The sequence below is a fragment of the Maylandia zebra genome, linkage group LG4 (genome assembly GCF_041146795.1).
Source record: "Maylandia zebra isolate NMK-2024a linkage group LG4, Mzebra_GT3a, whole genome shotgun sequence".
NCBI classification, from domain to species: domain Eukaryota; kingdom Metazoa; phylum Chordata; class Actinopteri; order Cichliformes; family Cichlidae; genus Maylandia; species Maylandia zebra.
The window spans coordinates 30,404,684-30,432,302 of record NC_135170.1 but is presented as its reverse complement, the minus strand read 5'-3'; the positions used below and the strand labels follow the sequence as shown (position 1 = coordinate 30,432,302).

Genomic DNA, 27,619 nt, shown 5'->3' with positions numbered 1-27,619 from the left:
TCAGCTCCTGTTAAGCAAAATCTTGTAATGCATTATATTATAATACAATTACAATATAATTCTATTCCCTTGATGTACCTGTACCAGAAAGCATAATGTATACTGTTCCCTACATAACATAACAAATTACACGTCTCTTACCATTCAGTTTGCATATGCTTACCCTTTAAGGCATGCAATATTCATGGCCTAAGCATTCATTAAAGTTTGACAGATACAAATGAGGATGTATGAGGCACTGAGGCACCTCTCATAATTTGGGAATATATAAAGAGACAACGATAAGAAAGACGAAACTCCAAAGTATGAACCAGAAGAATCTACCACGCATATTACTACAGAGTAATTTTTCTTGTAATGTGTCTTTTTCTTTTTTTTTTAAAGCATGCATTTTAGAGAGTTTCATTCTGCTGGTGTTTAGCAAACCTCATCACTTCCTCTGTATACATGAGAGATTCAACAAATCAACACATTTTGAGCACTTTTAACCAACAAAAAAAAAAATCAACATAAACTAAATGGACCCTTCTACTCAGTTGAGCACTTGAAGCAACCAATCACAAAAACACACATACACACACCACCCCAATCAGTGCATCGGGGGTGGGCAAAGCAGGGCTCAATACCTTGCCTAAGGACACTTCATATGCAGGCTGGAAGAATTAGGACTCAATCCATCAGCCTTCCTCTTGGTACACGACCTGCTCTATTACCCGAGCCACAGCCTCCTCTATCTACTATCAATCTATAGAAAAATCAAGTTCTTATGAAATCAAATAACAGATCAGGTCAAACTGCACAGGATTTATCCTTCCATTTCCCCAATGTGTGGCAGGTGTAGATTGGCAGAAAGTGCATTGTTCCATGCCTTTTGGTCTTGTCCCTCATTAACAGATTTTGGTTTTAAATATTTGTTCATATATTCTGAGGCATATATGAAACCTCTACAGCCTGAACCTTAACTTGAAATGTTTGGATGTTCTCCAGCATCAGAGCTACTTCCAGTTACAGTGCAGCAGCCACTGGAACTAGGTTTGATTGTTGCCAAGAGGTTAATCCTGAGGGAATAGAAGTCCCCCACTCCTGCTTCTTTTCATTTGTGGGAAACAGACGCGATGTCCATAATACAATTGGAAAAGTTCAGCAAAGAATCAATCAAAAGATTCTCTTCTGAGTGTCTGGAACCCCTTTTTGGAACACTTTGCAAGGACCAGATTGGGCTAAACTGGACCCAGATTAGTAAACTCTCATCAAGTCCAACTTTTGGTACTCTATCCTGTGGTGTTTTGTGAAGAGCATGTTTGTCTGAATTAATTGTTTTTTCTGTAACGCATCTTAGCCTGTTTGTTTTTGTTTGTTTTGGGGTTTGTTTTCATTTCATATTCTGAAAATTGAAAATAAAATTACCAAAAAATGAATAAATAAATACCAGATGTGTTTTCAAGCACACAGTACAAAATTATTAGACACAACCTGTGAAGAAGTGTAATAACCCAGCAACGTCAAACTTACTTAGCAGGATATCTCTCCTAACTGCTCATTAGCATCGGGGGTTTTCTTGAGTTACTACACTTATTATTATTATCACAGTCTAGAGTTGGAGCTAGCTATGGCAATATTCTGCAAATGATTTTACTTCAAATGGCAGAATTTACAGAACAGCTTAGTCTTCTTAGCTAAATTTCCTGCCGCTACAATGACTATTTAAACCATTAAGTTATAAAGTTTGCTAATGGTGGAACATGGGGAGCAACAACTCAGATGGCAACTCAATACACAGTAACACTTTCTATCTATATCAGTACACACACCAGGTGTCACTACTGTCATCTAACGACAGGAAACTGAGGCTACATTTCATATGGGCTGGTCTAATGAGTGCTGATTTCTGCTAAAGCACTCAGATGGTAGCCTCAGAACTTGTCATAAACAACATGAAAGCAGGGATCCATGCTGCCTTTTATCAAATCAGGCTTCTGGTGGAGTAATGCTGTTGGAAATATATTTTTTGCACCAGTGTGTGAATGTGAGAGTGAATGAATAGTGGAATTGTGAAGCGCTTTGAGGGCCCCGAAAAGCGCTATATAAATGCAATCCATTATTATTATTATTATAAAGAGAGCTGGGACAAGAAACTGCAAAATGGACCAATAAAATATATATTCAAAAGTTACACAACCCCACAGGAAATCTTCAGTGGATTCTATTACCAAAATCATTAAACAACATCTAACACATCAAAATAACCATATTTTGCACATATATATTACCAATGTTTAAAAAATAGGACTGAATTTCACTGACCTGCAATCTTATAGAAGACAGCGATTTTTAGTCTTCAAGCCATGTACCTTTGGTATTAGAGGAAGGTGATAGTTACATTGCTGACGCTGTTACAAATTCAAACCAAAACACACATCTCTTTGGCAGGGTAGACTTGCAGCTTTTAGGAGATCAAAGGGTCTGGACCAAAGTCTGTAATCAAGATTTATTAGAGCACATATCCCAAAGTGCTGGATAATTCGGACTGTTTGTCCACACAAGAAAATCACAAAGTATAAAACATTACAGCTACAATCACTTTCATCATATCTCTGTACCTTATGCAAGTTTAGGAGTGCATTTATGGGAATTTTTACCATTCTTCCAGAAGCACATTTACGAGGTCCGACACTGATGTTAGACGAGAAGACCTGTCTCACAGTCTCCACTCTAATTCATCCTAAAGGTGTTCTGTTGGGTTGACGTCAGGACTCAGTGCAGGCCAGTCAAGCTCTTCCACACCAAACTCGCTCTTCCATGTCTTTATGGACCTTGTTTTGTGCACTGGTGCGCAGTCATGCTGGAACAGGAAGGCGCCATCCCCAAACTGTTCCTACAGAATTGAGAGCATAAAATTGCCAAACTTATCTTGGTATGCTGAAGCATTAAGTTTTCCTTTCACTAGAAGGTAAGGTCAAGCGTAACTCCTTATAAACAAACCCCACACCAGAATCCCCCCACCACTAAACTTTACACTTGGCACATTGTATTCAGACAAGTACCCAGACTCCGTTCAGATTGCCAGATGGAGAAGTGGGATTCTTCACTCCAGAGAACAGTAGCGGGGTGCTTTACACAGCTGTATCCGATGCTTTGCATTGTGCTTGGTGATATAAGGCTTGGATGCAGCAGCTCAGACATGGAAACCCACTTCTTGAAGGTCTCTATACACTGTTCTTGAGCTAATCTTAAAGCCACATGAAGTTTGGAGGTCTGCAGCGACTGACACTGTAGAAGCAGCACATGTCCAGTAAATGTTTCCCCTAAATTAGATTAGATTAGATTAGATGAAACTTTATTAATCCCTCGGGTGGGTTCCTGCGGGAAATTCAGTTTCCAGTAGCAAAGCACCGAAAGAAGTTGCATGTTACAGATACATTAAGGGGAATGAGAGTAAGGATATAAGCATAAATACACCATATATACACATATATAGATACAGAATATACAATATGGATAAATAGGATTGCTCATTTGAGTGAGTATATTGCACAGTGATTATTGCACAGTCAAATATAAGAAAAAAGACAACAAAAAACAAATATTGCACAGTGTAGAAAGCACCTACAGCTCAGTTGTCCCCTGTCTCCCCTCCCTCTCCCCTCCAGTGAGGAGTTAAACAGTCTGATGGCTTGTGGGACAAAGGAGTTTTTAAGTCTGTTGGTTTTTGACTTTGGGAGAAGCAGCCTGTCGCTGAATAGGCTCCTCTGATTGTTTACGACCGTGTGCAGAGGATGTATTGCTGCCTGATTGAGGATGCATTGTTCATAATGTCCATCAGTTTCTTTAAGGTCCTCTTCTCTGCCACTGTCACCAGAGTGTCCAGCTTCATGCCCACCACAGAGCCAGCCTTCCTGATTAGTTTCTCCAGCCTGCATGAGTCCTGCTTTGCTGTGCTGCTCCCCCAGCACACCACGCCATAGAAAAGTACTCCTGCGACCACTGACTGGTAAAACATCCTCAGGAGCTTCCTGCAGATGTTGAAAGACCTCAGCCTCCTGAGGAAGTACAGTCGGCTTTGGCCGTTTTTATACAGGTGCTGCGTGTTGCATGACCAGTTAGTCCGTGACCAACACTTACCTTATTTACAAAAATCAGAACAGGTAAGGGCGTCTTCTAGATGAAATGACATAACTGTAAAAAGGCAGCAGCACAAAGGGGTGGGGAAAAAAATCTAAAACTAATATGCTTATAAATTCAGGCTACAGACATTATCTTTGTCATTCTTTTCAGTAAACATCTCCTCCTGCCATTCACACCAACTCTGAGCACAAAACTAAACCAAAGCTGTCAGAATATTGCACCTCGGTTGTTAATATAGGCTCTGGAGAGAGACAAAAGACTGCAAGAAAGACTGGGAGAGAGAGAGAGACGCTCAGGCAGGGGAGGGAAATAACTAATATCTTCAAAAGTCTGTGATATTTCTACAGGTTCTATCTCCTGGCACTCATCTCTTTTCTTTTCTTTTTTAATCACGTTTTGATAGTTTGTCAATACAGAGCGAGAAATGGGGCAAGGGGAAAAAAACTGTTCATGATTGCATTAGGCTGAATTTCTCCTGCAAAAATTTATATCAGGTCAAAAACCCAATATGTGTGTCAACAAGATGATGTCAAATGATGGCAGCTGCATCGACAAAATAAATATTTATAAGCATATGTCTCGTGCCAAAGTGTTTTTGAAAGGCTATGCTAGATTTTATTCATCAAAGCAGGGGCTGTTAGGTGCAAATGATGAGAATACAATTAAAATATGGAATTTATTAAAGGGCAGCAGACAGAAGCTAGATTTAGTTCCTTGTGAGCCAAACCTAACTATGCTCCTATGTTCCGTGGTTAAGTTCAAAAGAAAAAAAAATGTCACTGAAACTGGAGAAAACCAAATGTCAGGGGGGAAAAATCCACATCTATCAATCATCCTTCCTTAGCGAGCCAACGTGTTTTTTTCACTTATGTGTTCACACGGTACATCCTTGCATGTTCAAACACCGTTCTCATTTAACTACACATCTGACGAGTGAAAACCGACTGATTCTGGAGTATTTGGGTCAGTGCAAAGGCAGGGCTCCTGCCTCCCTTGACATGATCTGGTTCTTGTTTTTTTCAGCTCTGCTTGTGTTGTGTGTGTACCCGGGAGGAACTTAAGTCTTCTCAAATCTCCAGTTCCTGAACTAGAGCAGAGCAACTGGGAAGGATCATGCTCACACAAACAGTAGCCAGTGTCTGTAGGTCACCTATCACTCAGAGAGACCCCAGGGCACTGTCCTAGATATCAAAAAGACTTTTTACTCTGTAGCTTACTCCGTCAATCAGGCAACATTCCTGTGAAATCATATTAACAGCAAAGTGTGACTGATAGCATTTGCTTTTTGTGAGTCTGTGTGTGTGTGTGTGTTCACAGCAAATTGTGGCCCCGAAGAAAATGAAAATGTTGTCGTCTGGATACCTCTGGACAGAGTTTATCAACACAATACTGTGATATGTCTGTGTGTGTGTGTGTGATTTGAATTATGTAACAATGCAGTCAGTGTGACTAATCAGTACTTACTGTATGGGTTAGAATGTCAACATGTCGGTGGGCATTGTGGCTAGACTCAGGCATGCTTTGCTTTCAATCACTGCATGGTGGCTGTCACGGAAAAAAAACACCCCATGACCCACATGCTGAGATCTTCAGTGCCAGACTGAACAAATCTTTGCCTCCGAGCCCTTAACCTCAACTAAGTGTGTTGAATCATCATTGCCAGTGATGGAATCGGTAGCATTAACATTCCTGTGACTCAGACTGCTGTCAACCATGATATTCACTTCTTTCCTGAAAGACTGTGAAAGGCACAGGAACACTCGTGATGCAATCATGATTGCTGAGGGTTTTTTTGCAGAACAGATGAAACTTTCACTAGAGTATATTTTGAAACCAGAACATAAATGAAATACATATTTGTTTTTAAAGATAACGTTAATCTTGTATATGTATTTTTCTTTAACAAAATCTTAGCCAATATATCATCTGGTGCTGCTTTGAAGTTGGATGAATAAATATATCTTAATCTACTCATGTATGCATTTGATTAATAATCTTTCCACTGAACTGAACATTATTTGCAGTTTCCACCTCAATCTTAAGACCTGAGCACAAAATAATCCTTAAAATGCTATGAGTACAAAATAGCGCACTAAGGGTTAGGAAAACATCCCAAATTGAGTAAAATTGTCTATACTAAAATCATAAATATTAGTTACTCACCATGGTCTCATTCTGTGCCAAATCAGATGTAACGTTTACCCATCATCCGCTCTAACATCCTCCCTAAGTGAACTAATGTGGATGACAAACACGGGTCATAACTGTGACAGCTGCAGTGGGGTTTGTCACTTGGATTGTAAATAAATTAGGTGAGGTGAGGCTGTGTCATGCATAAAAATAATACCAAATATAAATATGTTATTCTACGCTGATCAAAGCCGCATTTAAGAGAATATTCAACATCATTTCCCTGCGTACTTCAGCTACTAGTCAGAAGTAGGGATGGGCACCGGTTCAGACATAAACGATAGTAACCAGACCGAAAAGCAGCGCACATTTCGGTGCTTTATTTCGTTGCTTCTTTTTTCCTGTGATGTCATACACTTTGGATTCTAGCCAATCATTTTACCTTTCCAAGGAGAGTAGGTGGGCCCAGGTACGTACGTTCTTTTAGAGCAGAGCTACAAATTAAAAATGCCCAAGGCGAAGCAGTCAAAAGTCTGGCTGTACTTCACAGCAAAAGATGCAAACTCAGCAGTCTGCAACAAGAAGGTAACACCTCGAATCTGATGTAACACCTGGCGAAGCATTGCGTTTTTTTAAAAGCCAAGAAATGCACCGTATTTGATAGCTTGCTGCAAGACCTCACACCGAGCACATTTACTGCGGGTGTGGTGCCTGTTATCGGACCTGGAGTTATCAACATCCCCCAAGAACCCAGAGAGGAGAGTCTTAGCCATAGCCCTGCCAGTGTAGCAGAAATGATGACGGATGATGATGGCGGCACCAGCAGCCGTTTTTCTCTGGGTCAGTGGCTTAATGTTGTTCGATAATGATGAAAATCCATTAACCAGACCATGAATACTCACTTATTCTTATGAATAGAATATACATGCATATTTCAATTTTAGTGCATATAATAGAATTTTAGTCTTCACCTTATACATTTGGCTTGTGACTTTTGCTGTCTGGGTAAAGGGAATAGTTGGTTCTCTTTGTTTGCATTGTATTCTCTTTATCTTCACAGCCACAGCCCTCTAATAAAACCAACTTCAAGCTTTAATAATGGGAGCTATATTGTAGGGTTACTGCACAATAAAGACTTAAGTTTACGTAATTAACTGTCGTGGCAGGTTTTTGTTCATTTTCTCCTGCTAATAATTGGTTTTTATGAGGGCGTATTAGAAACTGATTTTTTTTTTCTAGATCTGAAAAAATCTCCCCTCTTTGTCCCTTTGTTAATGCAATCATGGCTTTGCACTCCGTTGATTATTTATGCTGGAAAACAGTAAAAACAGAGCCCTGAACCAAATGAGTTCCTGATCCTTTGTTCCTCTTTGTCTTTCTGGTTCACACACCCTCACATACAACAGCAACTAACCACATTTACATGTTAATCAAATGCATTTACACAGCACTCACAATTTCGCCCAGCTTATCCATGTCTATCACAGATACCCTGGACATGATGCTTGACAAGCAACCAGCAACCAAAGCAGCCAAACATGGCAGGATATAAATAAATCCCACACATCTGCCCAAATCAGTCATTTCCTGTCTGCAAACAGACAGCCACTAATGGACAGAGTTAATGTAGCCAGCTATTCTTGATGTGTCTGCGTAGGAGTCAGTGATGACCTGTCCTCTTCTTACAGTCTTCTAGGCTCTTCCTGTCGAACTCTCTAGCCTCCAGACATCCTGGCACAAACTGTCCTAGCCTGCCATTGACTGCCACAAACTGACATAGTCTGACCTTAGAGCTAATAATAACAGAAAGGCCATCACCCTTTTAAACTCTGCTAACTGCTGGTTAAGGAGCAGTGTTGTTGGCGAAACAATAGAACAGGAAAATAACACAAAAAAAATGACATTATCCCAGGTGACTGACACAATGTTGCATGAAGCATCTGTATATGTGCAAAGGTGATTATAGTGTCTTGCATTTTTGGTTCAAACTTGTAAATAATCTGATTGTGATTCGCTGCAAGAATGCTAAAATGCTGAAAAACCCAAACCAAAAACATGCACTAAAGCTGGTCAGTCGCTCATATTTAGATATTCTCTTGTTGGAAAGATATTTGGCTTTAAATTTTTGTATTCAGGTATATCATGTCAGTTTGGACAAAAACAGAGATGGGTTAGGGTGATGATGCTACAGTACATTTGCAGGCAAACTGTATTAAATTTTATTTTATTTTATTTATTTTTTTTACACACAGCTGCCTGTAATGTCCTTTGAGCGCAAACATTGGTTTCCTACTGCAGAAGTGTGTCTACACTTTTCAGTGAGTGTCAGAGAGGAGAGCAGCTGGACCCATGAACGAGCTGTCTGCAAATACGTTGTGTTGTGATTACGGTCTGTTACCCAGACAGAGGTTGTCTACTGTGTGATTAAAAAAAAAAAAAACAAGAAAGAAATTCCGACACTTCTAACTTTCTCTCTAAATGATTATTTTATATGGAAATAGTATAGCCGAAATCAGTGCACACCTGCTGTCGTTGTGTGCCCTAGGCTCCCATAGGCTTTACAGATCCTTCCAAAGAGCTTCAGCTCATTGTTTACACTACCTGCTCAGCAACAAACAGCACAGTTAGTGACTGGCTGTTTAACAGAGTGAGCCATTTAGTACACAGACATGTCCCTCCGGTGTAGGTAGACATCCAAGCCTACAGACTTAAATTCATCAGTTGGGCAGCAGCGCAGCTCTAAAAGCCCATACTGTTCGACAGCAGCTAGATGTGTTAAACACAGTCATTTGCTATCAAGTCAAATATGCAAATGCTGTATTCACAGCTTGATTCTACTTCCAAAGCGCCCAATAAAATCTGATAATGCAAGTGGGGAAATTCTTATTATTTATCAGTAAACACAATTTTTTCCTGATTTTGCTTACTAGCTACTCTTCATTCCAGATTCCACATTATTTATCCTATAAGTTTGATCTCTCATTTATCTGCATTTTGATTTTTTTTTAACTTGCTTAAATAATTTTTGCTAATCCATCCATGGAAGATATGGTCCAATGTATAAAAAAATGATGCAGTGTCTGTTTTTTTAGTTTTACTACAAAAAAAAAACACTCAAAGCAGAAGTTTTTTTGTTTGTTTTTTCCTTTTTGAGGATTGGGGGCTCTGAATGCTGTAAAATGCCATTAATCTGAGGAAATTTTATTGAAGATATGACTGCTGGGACCAAGAGTTTGGGACATTACCTGAAAATCACAGGTGAAATCCTACAGTTCATCTAATCTTGACTTTAATACTTTTGGCATCATATCAGAAATTAATGTTATATAACTTAACTCTATCATGGAAATATAATGGCACAATTTTTGTTATCCTGAGTGCAAGACTTTATGTCTAATTAAATCTAATGAAAACTTTTTTTGAGTTAAATATTATAGATTGGATGTTACACATCACTCATTTATTACATATTGGTTATGAGGCTTTTTTAAAGTCTTATTCACAGGTCCACTCAACAAATCAGCCCTTACATGTCACTAATTAGTTCTGTAATAACACATACCTGTGTCATTGTGCACACCATAGTAAACAGTCTATCATATCGTCCACTTTAAATGGAAATAACAGCAGCAATTTTTTGATTATGAACTAATCGTCCAGAATGGATATTAACAGGTGGAGTTAATCTCTGAGGTAACAGAAGCTGTGGAAGGATAACGGCTAAAGGGACCAACATAATCATATGGTGGGAAAGTCGGTCCACCGCTAACCTCTCTGACAACTGCCATCTTAGCACCCTCTGCTTTTTGGAGCATCACACTCCTACAGAGGGATCAGCTGTCAGCACTCCTGCTACTGGCAGGATGTGAGGACTCTTAAAAGTAATCTCTCTCTCTCCCCTGACGCCCGTCAAACAAATAACAACCACTGTCAGAAGTATGAGATAGTTTTCCTATCAGACAGCACTGACCAGAGCTCTTCTGCAACATCCTGCAACCAAGACGATAAAGCTGGTCTGTTAATCACACACACAGCCAAGCAGTCATTGCACCAGTTGCCAGTTTGCAAAGTAGAATTGGTTTGCTTACATTCTGGCTTGGAGGATAGTTTTTACTGAAAAACACCCTTAATGTTTTGAAAAAAGCTTAATACCAACTGCAGGTTGGTATGTATATCTTTAGGTCCATTTTTTTTAACATATATTAGGATTTCTATTTTGTCCTTAAAGGTAATGAAAGAAAAACTGTATATGTGAAAGAAAATAGTTGTTATTCAAGGAGGCATTTTATGCTTTAGGACTATGGTAGGATTGATGGTTGAAATAACTTCAACTGAAGAAGAATATTTCAAAAGCTGTGCTACAGCTCACATTAACAAGTCCCTACTCAATCAGATTTGAATGCCATTAATATAAAAAGTAATAAAAATCAATTCATATTAGCGCTAATGGATTTTTTTAAAGGTGTTTTTTCATTCTAAGGAGAAACTCAAGAGAGCACTTCTGATCTATATTGCTGTACACTGAAAGGACTCAAGGCCTTAATTAATAACAGAGTACAGGATACATAATAAAAGTGTATGTGCACATACAGATAAGCCTGATAATTAAATTACAAAAAAATCAAAAAACATGCGCACACCTGCATGCAGTGTTCTTTGCATAAATCACTGGTAGTGTAACACTACCAGCAAAATAGCTGCTTCCCTTGTTGACTATGGTCAGTGAAAATTAGATTGTAAACAGTTGTAAGCCAACTGGCTAGAAACCAACTAGGACACCAATAAGCTTACGAGACACACTTTGAGTCAGTGCTACTGACTTAAAAAGAAAACAGTACCCTAGTACCCATTATTGATATTTAACTTACTGATTAACACTTTAAAACATCTTTCAGTTCTCCCAATCACAATTAATTACTTCCTGGAAATGTGTGCACATGGATCAGCCTCATATCAGGCCCTCTATGCGCCCACATTCAGCCATAAAGAATCAATCTCATGAAGTAGTAGTTCTCCAGCAACATCAGTGCATCCATTATGAAGCATTACCACAAGCATCACTGCCGTATTTACAGCCACAGCAATCTGGTTGATTGATTCAAAACTTGCCAAAATGATGGCAACAATCCATTTTCAAATGATTTGGAAACTAAAGACGGAAGTTCAAATGAAGGTGAGTTTATAGGTGAGTTTTGTTATAGATCAGGAGTCATAATAAAGATATGGAGTGTAATGATGTGACCCAGCTGTTGCTGGCGTTGATTCCACATTTTAAACTAAACAATTAAATCCATTGTACTTGGTGATATGTGCATAGCATTAGAAGGGAAAAAGAAATAGTACTCCACAACTATCAGCTACTCTACCAGCTTTGCACATCTAGAGACTGACATTCTTGCCCATTCTTCTTTGCAAAACAGCTCCAGCTCAGTCAGATTAGATGGACAGCGTTTGTGAACAGCAGTTTTCAGATCTTGCCACAGATTCTCGATTGGATTTAGATCTGGATTTTGACTGGGCCATTCTAACACATGGATATGTTTTGTTTTAAACCATTCCATTGTTGCCCTGGCTTTATGTTTAGGGTCGTTGTCCTGCTGGAAGGTGAACCTCCGCCCCAGTCTCAAGTCTTTTGCAGACTCCAAGAGGTTTTCTTCCAAGATTGCCCTGTATTTGGCTCCATCCATCTTCCCATCAACTCTACCAGCTTCCCTGTCCCTGCTGAAGAGAAGCACCCCCAGAGCATGATGCTGCCACCACCACATTTGACAGTGGGGATGGTGTGTTCAGAGTGATGTGCAGTGTTAGTTTTCCGCCACACATAGCGTTTTGCATTTTAGCCAAAAAGTTCCATTTTGGTCTCATCTGACCAGAGCACCTTCTTCCACATATATGCTGTGTCCCCCACATGGCTTGTGGCAAACTGCAAACGGGACTTCTTATGGTTTTCTGTTAACAATGGCTTTCTTCTTGCCACTCTTCCATAAAGGCCAACTTTGTGCAGTGCACGACTGATAGTTGTCCTATGGACAGATTCCCCCACCTGAGCTGTAGATCTCTGCAGCTCGTCCAGAGTCACCATGGGCCTCTTGGCTGCATTTCTGATCAGCGCTCTCCTAGTTCGGCCTGTGAGTTTAGGTGGACGGCCTTGTCTTGGTAGGTTTACAGTTGTGCCATACTCCTTCCATTTCTGAATGATCGCTTGAACAGTGCTCGGTGGGATGTTCAAGGTTTGGGAAATCTTTTTGTAGCCTAAGCCTGCTTTAAATTTCTCAAGAACTTTATCCCTGACCTGTGTGGTGTGTTCTTTGGACTTCATGGTGTTGTTGCTCCCAATATTCTGTTAGACAACCTCTGAGGCTGTCACAGAGCAGCTGTATTTGTACTGACATTAGATCACACACAGGTGCACTCTATTTAGTCATTAGCACTCATCAGGCAATGTCTATGGGCAACTGACTGCACTCAGACCAAAGGGGGCTGAATAATTACACACACCCCACTTTGCAGTTATTTATTTGTAAAAAAATGTTTGGAATCATGTATGATTTTCGTTCCACTTCTCACGTGCACGCCACTTTGTATTGGCCTTTCACGTGGAATTCCAAAAAAATTTATTCATGTTTGTGGCTGTAATGTGACAAAATGTGGAAAAGTTCAAGGGGGCCGAATACTTTTGCAAGCCACTGTAGCAAGGAGACTGATTTTAGATTTGACTTCTTCAGTTGCTTCAGGAGGGGAAGCAGTTAAAGCTCACTAACCCAAGCAAAAACATTAATATTTTTGATAAAATTTGATTAATAAGTAACTTGAACTGAAATTAAATGTGTGACTTGAGGCATTGTGATAAGTCTGGCTTCATTTCACCATCTCACTGTGTGCACCACTTGATATCTGTCAGAGTTTCAGTAACACGCACATTCTCAGTTTGAATTTGCTTTCATAAATCCAAACTTTTATATGGGAAGTGAAATAAGCCTTATTAAGGCCCCGTGTTATATTTATGTGGTTACAAATGAACCCTCTAGTGCATTAGTTTGAATCAAATCCTTTGTGAGAAGGTGTGTTTTTTCTATCTGTATTTGACTTACCCTTTCTCTACTTTTTGTAACAGCATCCAGACTGAGTGAATTGGTCCTTTTCAAGCACAGCTCACAGATTATTCCCAAAGAAAACAATCTCAAAGGATGCTGGGGCCTCTAGTGAGAGATGGACAACTTTCTAATTCACAGTTCCCAATGATTTGAAGAAAAGTACCTAAGTATGTTGTCCCCAGAGATCCGTCGTGTGTACACCAATGTGCACACAATATGTGTTTGAACACAAAACCTTTGTGAGCACTTTTCCACTAATCTCAGCATTCAAGGACGTGTTGGATCGCTGTTATTGGTGCACTTAAAGTTCCTCCCAGACAGCAGCACATCTAGCACTCAGCAGGGTGTCAGTACTTCACACATTTGTGAAGAAGCAAACACTGTGTGAAGGAGGTGACAGTGAGGCAGATGAACTAATGTAACGTGCAGAACATCAGCCTCTCTTCACAGACACAGCACAGCCTACTTTGCCACATGTGGCCACACGAAACACCCTTTAACTATAACCAAAAGGTCAGCTTCGCACATATTAGCCTGTCAACATTCCCCCAGGTGACTGCTGGACATGATATTACGAGCAGGCCAACTTGCCCTGAGGTGTGCATTTGAGCCAATTTCCCCTCAGGCTCAATGAGTCTAAAAGGGCTTCCTCAGAGGGATGGCATAGCTGACATTCAAAACCAATCCTCTGACCATCTGAACTTGAGACAGAACAGCTGAGTGATGATGAAGTGTAGCTGTAAAGCATATTAAGTGTGAGTGAGGTCTGGAAATGCAATTTCTCTATGGAGCAGTTAAACAAACATAGCAAATATAGAATATCCATTTGGATAGGTATTTAGATCACAGAGGGAAATCCAATTCCAACTTTTCTGAGGCCTCTGGCTCTGATGAAGATTCCTGCCAATTCTTTTCTTTTATTCATTAAACTGCTAAACCTAATATGACAGAAATTTTTGTAATATGGTGCTCAGTGTGATCCAGGAAATAGTAAACTTTTTAACACCTGAAACTTATTTTCATAAAAACACATTCAACTTTGACCAGTCAGAGGCCACAGATTGCTCAAACCACAGCCATAAAACATGGTGAAATGAGATCCGGGAATGGTCTCAATTCAGGGTGCCAAATTTCCTTATCATATCTTTTAACCACACAGTTCAAGAGATAGCAACAGACTTCTGTGACAGACATTAGAGAAAAAAAGGTGTTGGGATGCCAATAAGATGTGGTTTTCTACCCACTATGCTCACTCAAACCCCCTTCCACACAGAGAGATAAAGAAGCGGAGGGAACTATATTGCATCCTGGCTCACCCTGACATGACACAGTGCCGTGCCATCCACACGCAAGCCAGGAGCTGTGGGAAAGGATGTAGGGCACAAAATCAATTTCCTTTGTATCCTCACCAGGACCGGCTGCTCCCCTGGACAAAATAAAATTTAATCCTGCCACGACTCTTCAATTAAAGAAGTCTCTAAAATAGTATATTAACTCTCTGTGACTTCTCCCTGTCCCTTTCAAAAAGAGATTTACCACGGAAATGACTTCTTGACAATAAAAGAAATCATTTGGGGGGAAAAAGAGCCCATTTCAGTCTTTCTTCTACTTTCTTCTGCTGCCAGTAGGTGAGCTTTTTGACAGAGACAGGCAGACTTTGTAAGAAGAAATTCATTACTCATTATTATTGTTATTATTATTATCAATTTGTGTGTTGTTACAGACTTAATCTGATTTTTAAAAATGTCTTTAAGGATGTTTTTTGCCGGTCAGGTGGATTTTAAAACACTAGTCTGCAACTGAACAAGCGCAGAAAAAGGCATAATTAAATAGCCACAGGCAAAGTGTGTAAAATAAGAGAGTCTGGCACTTCAATAAACTGTATGAGGGGGAAATTAGACCAATTTATCTTCTAAACTGTCTCCTTCTGAGAAGCAAAACATATATTGTCGAGGGGAAGCAAATGCATGCTGTTAGCCTGGGAATGACAGCAGTGATGGAAAATGAAGCTGAGTGAGGAGAGGGGGAAGAGGTGGAAATGAAAACTTGTCAGCTGTGCATAAGCCCCTTTCGAAACCTCCTGAAGCTATAGATGACTTCTCCCAACCCCTGACCTATCTACAGAGACCCAACATGTGGCTGAGCTCTACGGGATGATGAGAGGAGGATGGCAGCTCGCGGGTGCCTTTTGCTGTCACACAACTTTTTGACAAGCTGGGATGGCAAATGTCCAGAAGTGAGAAAAGATGGGAGAGGTTGATGACTTGCAATATACCTGAAACACATAAGGAGAAAAGGCAGGGATATTTTATGCACTAAAATAAGATGGGTGTATGCAATCAGAAAAGAAAATAGCCAATATGTAACATGATGACTGGTGTGATTCCATATTCATAGAAAAAGTGCCGCTTTAAATAAAGGTGATGTCCTCACACCTGACAAACGATATATTTTGTACCTTAGGCTGCTGTGGAGCTTCACTCTCACACTCTTTTCACTTTCTGTTTTTACACCACTACTGTATTTAATCATTAGCAATAATTAAACTTATGCCTCATCTCTTTTCCTCATCCCTAAGTGGTCATTGGAGCTGGACGCTCCTCCGTTAGTCTGGTTCTTCTGGAGGTTTCTTCATGTTGAAAGGGAGTTTTTCCTTCTCACCAAGTGATTTGTCATATGGGATTGTTGGGGTTTCTTTCTAATACTCCAGGGTATTTACCTTGATGAAATGAATTGAAAGAAACAAGGCAGAAATTTAGAAAAAGGATATCCACTCTTGACTGGAGCTGGATTCACAGTCCCACATTTGCGTATCTATGTAGAAAGACGGGTAAACAGTCAACACAAAGTACAGAGACAGATTTGTATGCAGTCCTCCAAAAAGCCAACAGCCTGAGGCAATGACACTATGCAGTTGAGTACTGATTGCCTTCGAAATTCAGAGGATTCACAACGGCATTCACCACAAAGGAAAAAGCACAAAAACAAAACAAAAACAACCTAGAGAAGATTGAAAATCAATATGTTGATTGTATAGAGAAGTGCATCTTGAATATAGAACGTGTCAGAGAATCGTTACACATGCATTAACTATGTGGTCCAATATGTGTGAAATTAATCTACCTATTGCTGTACATGTACAGCAGGCTCATGTTACATATTAAAAGTGTAAATGTCAGAAGTTCTAACAACCTCAGCATTTCACGCGCTGCCTGCTGCTGTCAGGTATGATATTGTGTATTTTCACTGTTCACACATGTGAACCTCTGAGGCCCAGAGTGAATGCGTAATCTTCTTCTTGACCTTACAAACACCCACAACTGTTTGAACAGCCCCACCTCTCAGCCCCTGGTAAATGTTGGCATTAGCATTTTGGCATTTCAACTGTGTGCGCTTTTTGCATGTGTGATTTGAGCCTTGCTTCAGCTCAAGTGTGCAGCCAAACTCTGCATTACTGTAGAACCATGGGACATTTTTCGCAGTTTTATCTCTTCACACCCACCGTCATGAATTCAGAAGAGCTGTGTCCTTAACAGGAAGAGGGAAGCAAGAGGGCAGAAATCTTAGATGTCAAGAACATCCTTAGTAGGTATTCTCTACATGCTCCCTACCCTTTTCAGGGGGTCAAAAGCTCACTTTTCACTGATCTCATTACAGTCAGTGGCATTTCATTAGCCAGGATCTATCATAAAGCACCATTATCTCGCCATCTGATGGAGTCTGCTCTTCATAGCCTCCCAGGCCTGCTATAAATGATAGTTAATCTAATCCTGGAGCTCAGTGACTCCAAAGTGAGAAGAGGGGAGGTAAAAGGGAAAGATAGAAGAATTGAAAATAAAACGAGAATTTTTAAACTGCAAAAATGAAAGATGAAACCAGGCTTATATGTCATCTTTATTCTAGTCTTAACTGCTATATGGTGCCTGCAGATATCAAACTTCGAATAACTTACAGGCATCTACTGATTCAAAATAGATTTTGTTATGTTGAATCAACATATTAAGCACAAGCTGTGTGTTATTTATTGCACAGTGTACTCTTTATGATAAATGTGAGACTTGCTGGTGTATTCTCACTCCAGCCTCAGCAGCCCTCGCCAGGCATACCTGTGTTTGACCTATGAATCCTGCTCTCTATAGGGGAGGCATGTGAACAGTCAGGTTACCAGCTGTAATTGCCTCAATACAGCTGAGCCATAGCATGATGTTACATATATGTGGTGACCCAAGGTTCTTCATTTATGGGTCCTTGAAATAATGAAGGCTTGATGTGTCATTATCATCACAGCTGTATGCGGTCAGCATGCTGGCATTGCTTCATGCTTTCAAATTATAGGTTGAAAAAAACTTTAAAGAAAAAAACAAAACAGGAAATACAAGGATCTCTCTCATTTTTTGCAAATACGTACAGGGAGTACAGAATTATTAGGCAAGTTGTATTTTTGAGGAATAATTTTATTATTGAACAACAACCATGTTCTCAATGAACCCAAAAAACTCATTAATATCAAAGCTGAATGTTTTTGGAAGTAGTTTTTAGTTTGTTTTTAGTTTTAGCTATTTTAGGGGGATATCTGTGTGTGCAGGTGACTATTACTGTGCATAATTAATTGGCAACTTAACAAAAAACAAATATATACCCATTTCAATTATTTATTTTTACCAGTACCAGTATTTTTACCAGTGAAACCAATATAACATCTCCACATTCACAAATATACATTTCTGACATTCAAAAACAAAACAAAAACAAATCAGCGACCAATATAGCCACCTTTCTTTGCAAGGACACTCAAAAGCCTGCCATCCATGGATTCTGTCAGTGTTTTGATCTGTTCACCATCAACATTGCGTGCAGCAGCAACCACAGCCTCCCAGACACTGTTCAGAGAGGTGTACTGTTTTCCCTCCTTGTAAATCTCACATTTGATGATGGACCACAGGTTCTCAATGGGGTTCAGATCAGGTGAACAAGGTGGCCATGTCATTAGTTTTTCTTCTTTTATACCCTTTCTTGCCAGCCACGCTGTGGAGTACTTGGACGCGTGTGATGGAGCATTGTCCTGCATGAAAAGCATGTTTTTCTTAAAGGATGCAGACTTCTTCATGTACCACTGCTTGAAGAAGGTGTCTTCCAGAAACTGGCAGTAGGACTGGGAGTTGAGCTTGACTCCATCCTCAACCCGAAAAGGCCCCACAAGCTCATCTTTGATGATACCAGCCCAAACCAGTACTCCACCTTGCTGGCGTCTGAGTCGGACTGGAGCTCTCTGCCCTTTACCAATCCAGCCACGGGCCCATCCATCTGGCCCATCAAGACTCACTCTCATTTCATCAGTCCATAAAACCTTAGAAAAACCAGTCTTGAGATATTTCTTGGCCCAGTCTTGACGTTTCAGCTTGTGTGTCTTGTTCAGTGGTGGTCGTCTTTCAGCCTTTCTTACCTTGGCCATGTCTCTGAGTATTGCACACCTTGTGCTTTTGGGCACTCCAGTGATGTTGCAGCTCTGAAATATGGCCAAACTGGTGGCAAGTGGCATCTTGGCAGCTGCACGCTTGACTTTTCTCAGTTCATGGGCAGTTATTTTGCGCCTTGGTTTTTCCACACGCTTCTTGCGACCCTGTTGACTATTTTGAATGAAACGCTTGATTATTCGATGATCACGCTTCAGAAGCTTTGCAATTTTGAGACTGCTGCATCCCTCTGCAAGATACAGTGGGGCAAAAAAGTATTTAGTCAGCCACCGATTGTGCAAGTTCCCCCACCTAAAATGATGACAGAGGTCAGTAATTTGCACCAGAGGTACACTTCAACTGTGAGAGACAGAATGTGAAAGAAAAATCCATGAATCCACATGGTAGGATTTGTAAAGAATTTATTCGTAAATCAGGGTGGAAAATAAGTATTTGGTCAATAACAAAAATACAACTCAATACTTTGTAACATAACCTTTGTTGGCAATAACAGAGGTCAAACGTTTACTATAGGTCTTTACCAGGTTTGCACACACAGTAGCTGGTATTTTGGCCCATTCCTCCATGCAGATCTTCTCGAGAGCAGTGATGTTTTGGGGCTGTCGCCGAGCAACACGGACTTTCAACTCCCGCCACAGATTTTCTATGGGGTTGAGGTCTGGAGACTGGCTAGGCCACTCCAGGACTTTCAAATGCTTCTTACGGAGCCACTCCTTTGTTGCCCGGGCGGTGTGTTTTGGATCATTGTCATGTTGGAAGACCCAGCCTCGTTTCATCTTCAAAGTTCTCACTGATGGAAGGAGGTTTTGGCTCAAAATCTCACGATACATGGCCCCATTCATTCTGTCCTTAACACGGATCAGTCGTCCTGTCCCCTCGGCAGAAAAACAGCCCCATAGCATGATGTTTCCACCCTCATGCTTCACAGTAGGTATGGTGTTCTTGGGATGCAACTCAGTATTCTTCTTCCTCCAAACATGACGAGTTGAGTTAATACCAAAAGGTTCTACTTTGGTTTCATCTGACCACATGACATTCTCCCAATCCTCTGCTGTATCATCCATGTGCTCTCTGGCAAACTTCAGACGGGCCTGGACATGCACTGGCTTCAGCAGCGGAACACGTCTGGCACTGCGGGATTTGATTCCCTGCCGTTGTAGTGTGTTACTGATGGTGACCTTTGTTACTTTGGTCCCAGCTCTCTGCAGGTCATTCACCAGGTCCCCCCGTGTGGTTCTGGGATCTTTGCTCACCGTTCTCATGATCATTTTGACCCCACGGGATGAGATCTTGCGTGGAGCCCCAGATCGAGGGAGATTATCAGTGGTCTTGTATGTCTTCCATTTTCTGATGATTGCTCCCACAGTTGATTTTTTCACACCAAGCTGCTTGCCTATTGTAGATTCACTCTTCCCAGTCTGGTGCAGGTCTACAATACTTTTCCTGGTGTCCTTCGAAAGCTCTTTGGTCTTGGCCATGGCGGAGTTTGGAGTCTGACTGTTTGAGGCTGTGGACAGGTGTCTTTTATACAGATGATGAGTTCAAACAGGTGCCATTCATACAGGTAACGAGTGGGGGACAGAAAAGCTTCTTACAGAAGACGTTACAGGTCTGTGAGAGCCAGAGATTTTCCTTGTTTGAGGTGACCAAATACTTATTTTCCACCCTAATTTACGAATAAATTCTTTACAAATCCTACCATGTGAATTCATGGATTTTTTTTCACATTCTGTCTCTCACAGTTGAAGTGTACCTCTGGTGCAAATTACTGACCTCTGTCATCATTTTAAGTGGGGGAACTTGCACAATCGGTGGCTGACTAAATACTTTTTTGCCCCACTGTATCTCACTATTTTTGACTTTTCTGAGCCTGTCAAGTCCTTCTTTTGACCCATTTTGCCAAAGGAAAGGACGTTGCCTAATAATTATGCACACCTGATATAGGGTGTTGATGTCATTAGACCACACCCCTTCTCATTACAGAGATGCACATCACCTAATATGCTTAATTGGTAGTAGGCTTTCGAGCCTATACAGCTTGGAGTAAGACAACATGCATGAAGAGGATGATGTGGACAAAATACTCATTTGCCTAATAATTCTGCACTCCCTGTATTCATGAGCCACTCATATAAAATCCTGCCAAACATGGCATTGCTGGTTGTCGTATATTCTCTCACAGGCGGGCAAAAGTGGCTCTCAGCTGCTGGCTGTCAGACCAGTGACAGCCAATCTGTGGAAGCTTTTGAAGTGCAAAGCACCAGAGCTCCATTATGTGAAATCCTGTCGAAAATTTGCTGTTGATATGAGCACCGCCTCGCATTAACAGTTAAACACTGGCTAAATTAGAGCAGGAAAAAAAATCATGAGGACTTTACAGTAAATGAATTGATAAACAAGGAGTTCTTTAATGAAAACTATACAGAGCCTCCAATAAAATCCAATTATAAACCCACAATCGCTGTCTTAAAATTTGAACCTGAAAACCTTTGCTTCAATTCAGTCAATTCAAAGCAAAAAGGCCAGTTTATTCCATGGCATCATATAACTTTAACATCAGCTTTACTATGTATATTTTTTCCCCCATATTTGGACATCATCGGCTAACTTGGTTGTCATTTTGACAGTATTTTCATTCGACAAATCAGTTAGTAAGACAACCAAAGCACAGTGCTGATCAGGCCCAGGTCACACAGCCGTGGGACAAGTGAGAAACCCCCTGGCAAACATCAGTAGCTAGGGATGATTGATTGAAATCAGCTGTCAAAAGGATGCTTTAAAAAACAAAAAAAACAACCTGTGATTGCTTTGGTCGCTAGCACCTGCCACAGTTGGCTGTATAAACTATGTCAACGTGTCTGCAAACACTAACTAGCCTCTGAGCTTTAATGAAACTTTTAAAAAGTGAAATTCACTTTTGCTCCAAATTTAAGCTTAAATTTCAAAACTTACATTTAACTACTGATTTTATCTACTGTTCTGATTTTATCTGTTTTGATTTTATATACTGTTGTTTGTTTGTTTGTTAATTAGTTAGTTTATTTGCTTGTTTTATTCAATTTTAAATCATGCTTTTTATTTGTTCTTGTTTCTAATGTCTCTGTAAAGCACTTTGAATCACCTTGTTGTTGAATTGTGCAATACAAATAAACTTGCCTTGCCTTGCCTTGCCTTGCCTTTTCCAGGGAGACACACAAAGTTGCAAAACTTCCGGTGGCAAAAAAGTTAATAGCTAAAAAGATTAGCTTTTAAAATGACATAAAACCACACAGAGATAATCAAACATGGGTGGGATTGAATGAGAATCTCTGTGTTCATATTAGAGTAACAGGAGAAGCAGAAGGGAAAAGCTCTTTGCGCATCTCTGTGTTTAATACAATAGATAATGAGCACTTAATAGGATTTTACAAGCAGTACGTGGATACCCATAATTCCCAAGATCCTTCTGCCCAATCAGAGTAAATACAGTTAACCATCAGCAAGTCAGTTGTTTCACGATCTCCTTCCACCCACTCACCAGCACAATTTCTGGTTTAATAGGAGACCCTGATATTAATCCCTCAGCAAAATTAGCTTCATCTAGAGTATCAAGAAAAGAACACAATGTGATTTACAGAGCCAACTTGGCTTGTATGAAAAAGCCCTGTTGAATTCCTTTTTACTTATTTTTCTAATCTCATTTGCCTCCATGAAAATATCTTTTGATTTTTTTTATTAATTGTTTCCTAGTTGTGTACGTACACATTGCTTTTTGTATCGTAATACCAACCTGTACCGAGAACTTATGTGACAAGAACATTTTTAGGAAACTGATTGGTTAAACTGGCAATGAGAGGAATCAGAAACACACACAATGTACTCTTGGTTTTCCAGTTTGCTTATATTTTAACAAAACGATTTAAGAGAGCATTAATTAAATAGATGTGACTTTCTCTAGACAGAGTCCTGATTAGTTTGTTTATTTAATCTCCAACTTCCTATTGGCTGATACCAATCAGAAACTGTATAATGTTTTTCTTTGAATAATTATCATTATTTCTCTACTTTTCTTATATAGATCTGATTTCAGTATTTGCAACAAATCCCAACTACAGGGTAAGAAGCACTTTGTTTTGACCCAAAGTTTGATATGTCTATTCCTCTGTGCCACAGAGCTCCACTGCTGTTTAAACACATCAGTGAGCTGCACCGTTGCACTCTCGGCCGATGTGTTCCTTCATTATAACGAACAAACGCACCGTACATTATTGTGCTGGACTAAGAAAGTATTAGTCAGGAGTAGTCAGGAGTATTAGTCAGAAAACAGTCCCAAGCTAAACACTTCCAATTTTATTTAAAGAATAGATCCTATAGCTGAACCTACAGCTTTAGCAAAATAGTAAAACAAGCATCACTACGCACTTTACTATAGAATGCCATTTAATTATCTGTGAATGAAAGAATTAATCAATGTAATTATTAAACTAAAGAAGTATGCTATGGAAAGCATGCTAGATAAATAAATAAATTAATAAATGTAATTATGAACAGCTATTCTAATGGCCCAAAATCTTTTATTTGTTTCCATGCATATATTTGTCTGGTTACAAATTTCCCTTGGGAGCATTTTTTTAAGGAAATGCTGGGTGCCACTCTTATTTTACAAAACATATAAAAAAAAATATTATCAAGTACACCAACTGAAATTATCCACTCAGCACTTTTTGCTCTTGACTGAACCAACAAGTCAAAAAAGAAATGAAATAAAGCACAGATTTAACAGATGACAGCCACCCGACTCAGAGGGAGCAGTCTTCATGTTACAATGCTGCTGTGTTCCTAGATTTTATAAATACATTTAATAGGAATACTAAAAAAAACAAAAAACAAAACAAAAAAAACAAACACCTAGACTGTCAAACTCAAACACACACACACACACACATTCAAAGCTTCTTTCTTTGGGAACTGTCACTATAACTCTACTTAATGATGCAACTCCCACACACATATATACAGAGAATATTTTATGTTTGCAAAAACTGCATCCTACTTCAAGTAGTCCAGAGTCTGCCACACCATTTAAAAACAAAAAAAATCAAATTTAGCGTGATGGCTCAAGGAGAGGAAACCTAACTGCTCAGAGTCTCAGTCAACAGTGTTCTTCAAAGGGACACAACCCGGTCTGACATAGAGAATAAAAACTCCTCTCTGAGACCTCATTCTCCTCAGCTACCTCTTGATTCCTGCACTTGTGAGTCAGCTTCCACTCTGTTTTGTACCTTCTCTCTGGTCTTGCATTCAGCAAACCCACACCACAGCGCTCTAGTTATCCCTGATTGGCAATTAGGGACTCCCGATACCTTCTCGCCTCAAGCAAGACCAGAGAGAAGATGACAGACTTGATTTGGTGATTAGGTCTCATCCTTCAACCTGCACTTACAGATACAGCCAGGGCTGTTGTGTAACTAACCTCATCACTTCCATATTAGCATTCGCAGATGAGGAGAACCACAGGTGAACCTAATGATGGAAAAGACTCTTCCCTAGAAGAACATGATTAGTTGAGGACCTGGGCGGCACTGTTACTTATCAGGAACATGATGAATAAAACATAAACCGTCAACCAATCGTAATGAGACACTGGAATATAGTTAACAAAAAACACATACATACACACAAACAAGAAGTGGAGCAAAAATTGGGAGAAAACCAGCAGGAGAGGCTCAGATTTTAATAAATGCGTGAGCAACAGACATGCTTGCTTGCTCGGTAAATATGCTTAAGCACCTATTGAGATGTAATTAAGCAAACAAAACCTATTTAAACAGAAATTTTGATGTTGCAATTACATAAATATAAGACAACTTGATTTTTTTCAGTGAAGTATTTTCACTGAAATGTCTCCGGCTGTAATGTAGAGTACTTGAGGGCATGGGATCAATCAAATAAATTAGTCAATTCTAATTCAAGGCGTCACTGAGACAATGTTGTATTTTTCCAAATAAAGGGAATTGAAATACTTAACAGAAAAGTAAAAAGTTAACATTCTGGTGGCTTTTCTAATAAAATATCTGACAATTTCCTACATCACAGAAGTTCACGTGATGCAGTAAATCGAGATGAAATGCAAGTCGTTCAACAAAAGTCTGCAAATGAATGATCAGGACCCTACAATGTCTTGATAACATCAGTATTAGACAACAGAGAACACTGCAGAGCGCTTGCTATCTTGTGGTTCCTAGAAGTTTGAAGAGTGCATCATGACTTTTCAATTAAGCTGCTGCTGGATCAAGCTGCAGGGGGACCTCCCATGATGGTGTGTGCATCACCGTCATCTCCTCCACTCCCTGTGAATTTATATACCACTACTGCAGGTCATTAACTTTATGTATTTATGCTCTTCTACTTTGTGCTTTGTCCTCTCAATCTGTACCTTTCTGCAGGTATGTCTAGGTCATGGTGCTGCATATTCCTGATCTGCAGCTATTGATGTCACCTGCCAAGTGTTGTTATATTTTTGCTGTTTTGTCTATCTTTACTATAGAATGCCACTCCTCAAGCAGTAGCAGCAGACAGCGACCCTCCCTCAACCTGATTTAACTCTAGATTTCTTTGCATTAAATGTCTGTTATTTCTCCCACACTGTCACCAAGCGCTTTTTCATATGGGATCATTGGATTCTTTGGGTTTTTTCTTATTATACAGAACTGTCATAAATCATTAGTGCTAAATCTATATGCAGCATTGCCAACATATAATGAAGGAACAGCTATAATTTCTATAAGAGGAAAAATCTTTGACATGTGACCAAAGAAAAACAGTTTGTTTCTAGATTTTCAACTACAACATGTATTCTCCTTCTGCTATATACCTATAATAGCAGATTTCATACACTTCTTTCACCGCTAGCACAAACTCTATTGAGTGCCATACTAGCGTACAGCAGCAGTTATTCGTGGGCAGTGTAATTTATCACCGGATGTGTTGGTGGGCAGAATGGAAGAGACCCCGCTGATAAATAAAGGTGAAAGGAAACAACACAATGAAGATAAAAAGGGAACGCCACTGTGTCCTTGACCAGGAGGGAAGACTAATCTGTACTGCACCCAACTCATCTTCTCGGAAATTCATGGGAAATGTGGCCTGACGCTACATTGTGTGTTTTGTTTTTTCGTGAAATGCACAGTTTTGATCTCTGTAGTTTTGCCAGTCAAATTGTTTGGTTTCTTTTGTATTGTGTGTCTGGCCACTCAATAACACACACAATTCAAATATGTAATAAAGCTCATTCTGTTTTGCTACAGTGCCACATGGAGCTTGGCACTGCATATATAGCAGAATAGTGAAGATCCCTGAGGACAGAACAGCACAACTATCAAGCCAATGAGCCTAAAGTGCAATGTTTTCCAACCACTTCACTAAGTCTCACCATTGTTATCATGTCCAATTGTCCATAGACTTTGGTTTTATTTTTCTTCCAAGCTCAGCATCCGTAGCAATTCATTGCAAGGGTTTCATAGTATCCATCCACTAGCTCATATAAACGTATGCAGTTTTGCACAAAACATACAGATACAAACATACATAGAGACTCAGTTGGATTGTACAGTTAAACCATTTAAACAAGAAAGTATCAAAACCAATAATTACAATAATTTATTTCAAAGAAAAAACATTTCCCATTTACTCAGCTGGGATTTCTAAGGTGCAGTTTAGCAATTACAAATATAAAGCCTGAATAAAATGAGGCTGTTTTTGACTCAATCTCATCAGTCCTATAGGATTTACACTGACTGGTGGTCACCAAAATCTGACTGGCGGAGAACAGATATTCCAAAAAAAAAAAAAAAGAACAAGGATTTATACAACTTAAAGTCACATTCACCAATCTCTATATATTCTATTCTATGAAATCAGCACTTGTTTTAGGGATGGGTATTGATAAGATTTTCACGATTCAGATTCCATTTTCGATTCTGTTTTACGATTCGATTCTTTATCGATTCTCTTATCGATTCTTTTTAAAAAAGGAGAACACTAAGGTCGATTAGCTTAGAACTTTGTTTTATATCTTCTCTTTGAACAAGATATAAATTTAGGAGTAGCATGGCCTTACAAACCCAACAGTGAGATCTTAAGAGATCCAGCCTATGGCTCTCCACAGGGTCCCCGGGGAAAAAAATTGTAAATGTAAAATAATAAAATAAATATTCTTCTGTAGCAATAACAAAGTTTAACATAAATTATTCCGTAGCAATTACACAAGAATATCCAGTAATGACCCTGCCTACGATTAAACACATTCACTTACCGAAAATCGGGGGCATCTGCTGTGGCAAATGAATGCAAGCCTTTTACCACAAACTTAGTCACTGCTCGGTGACATTCGTCTATCCTGGCCTGAAAGGAGACGCTACTGGTAGACTGCAGCAAGAACTGCCAGCATCTGAGCCAGACGCTGTCTCTCTCATCATGGTCACCTAAATGCACAGTAATGGCAGGTTTTGTAATAAGGCAGATCGCGCTAACATAATATGCACTGTTAGTTGATTATTTACCTGCCGCATTAACGGGAGAGGACGTACAAACGTTACCGCTGCTGCTGGGTTGAGATTCACGAGTCCGGAGCGGAATTAAAAACACGACATTCATTTAAGGTCATCGTGTGTTTTGTGAGCAAATGCTTTTGCATATTCGTAGTGTTTCCTCCCTTAAATGAAATATCTACTTTGCAAGTATTGCAAGTTGCCCTGTTGTCATCCGTTCTCGTAAAGTATAACCAAACTTTTTAGCGTTTGAGTCGCCATGTTTCCT

General features: G+C 39.7%; 1 long non-coding RNA gene across 2 annotated transcripts in view; it reads right to left on the bottom strand.

Annotated features, from left to right (window-relative positions):
• Positions 1-2,469: 2,469 nt before the first annotated feature.
• Positions 2,470-27,619, bottom strand: part of LOC143418402 (uncharacterized) — an 89,829-nt gene continuing 64,679 nt past the window's right edge. For both annotated transcript variants that reach the window (XR_013098402.1, XR_013098401.1), the window contains one exon: positions 2,470-2,875. This is a non-coding gene — a long non-coding RNA (uncharacterized LOC143418402). The remainder of the gene's footprint in view (positions 2,876-27,619) is intronic.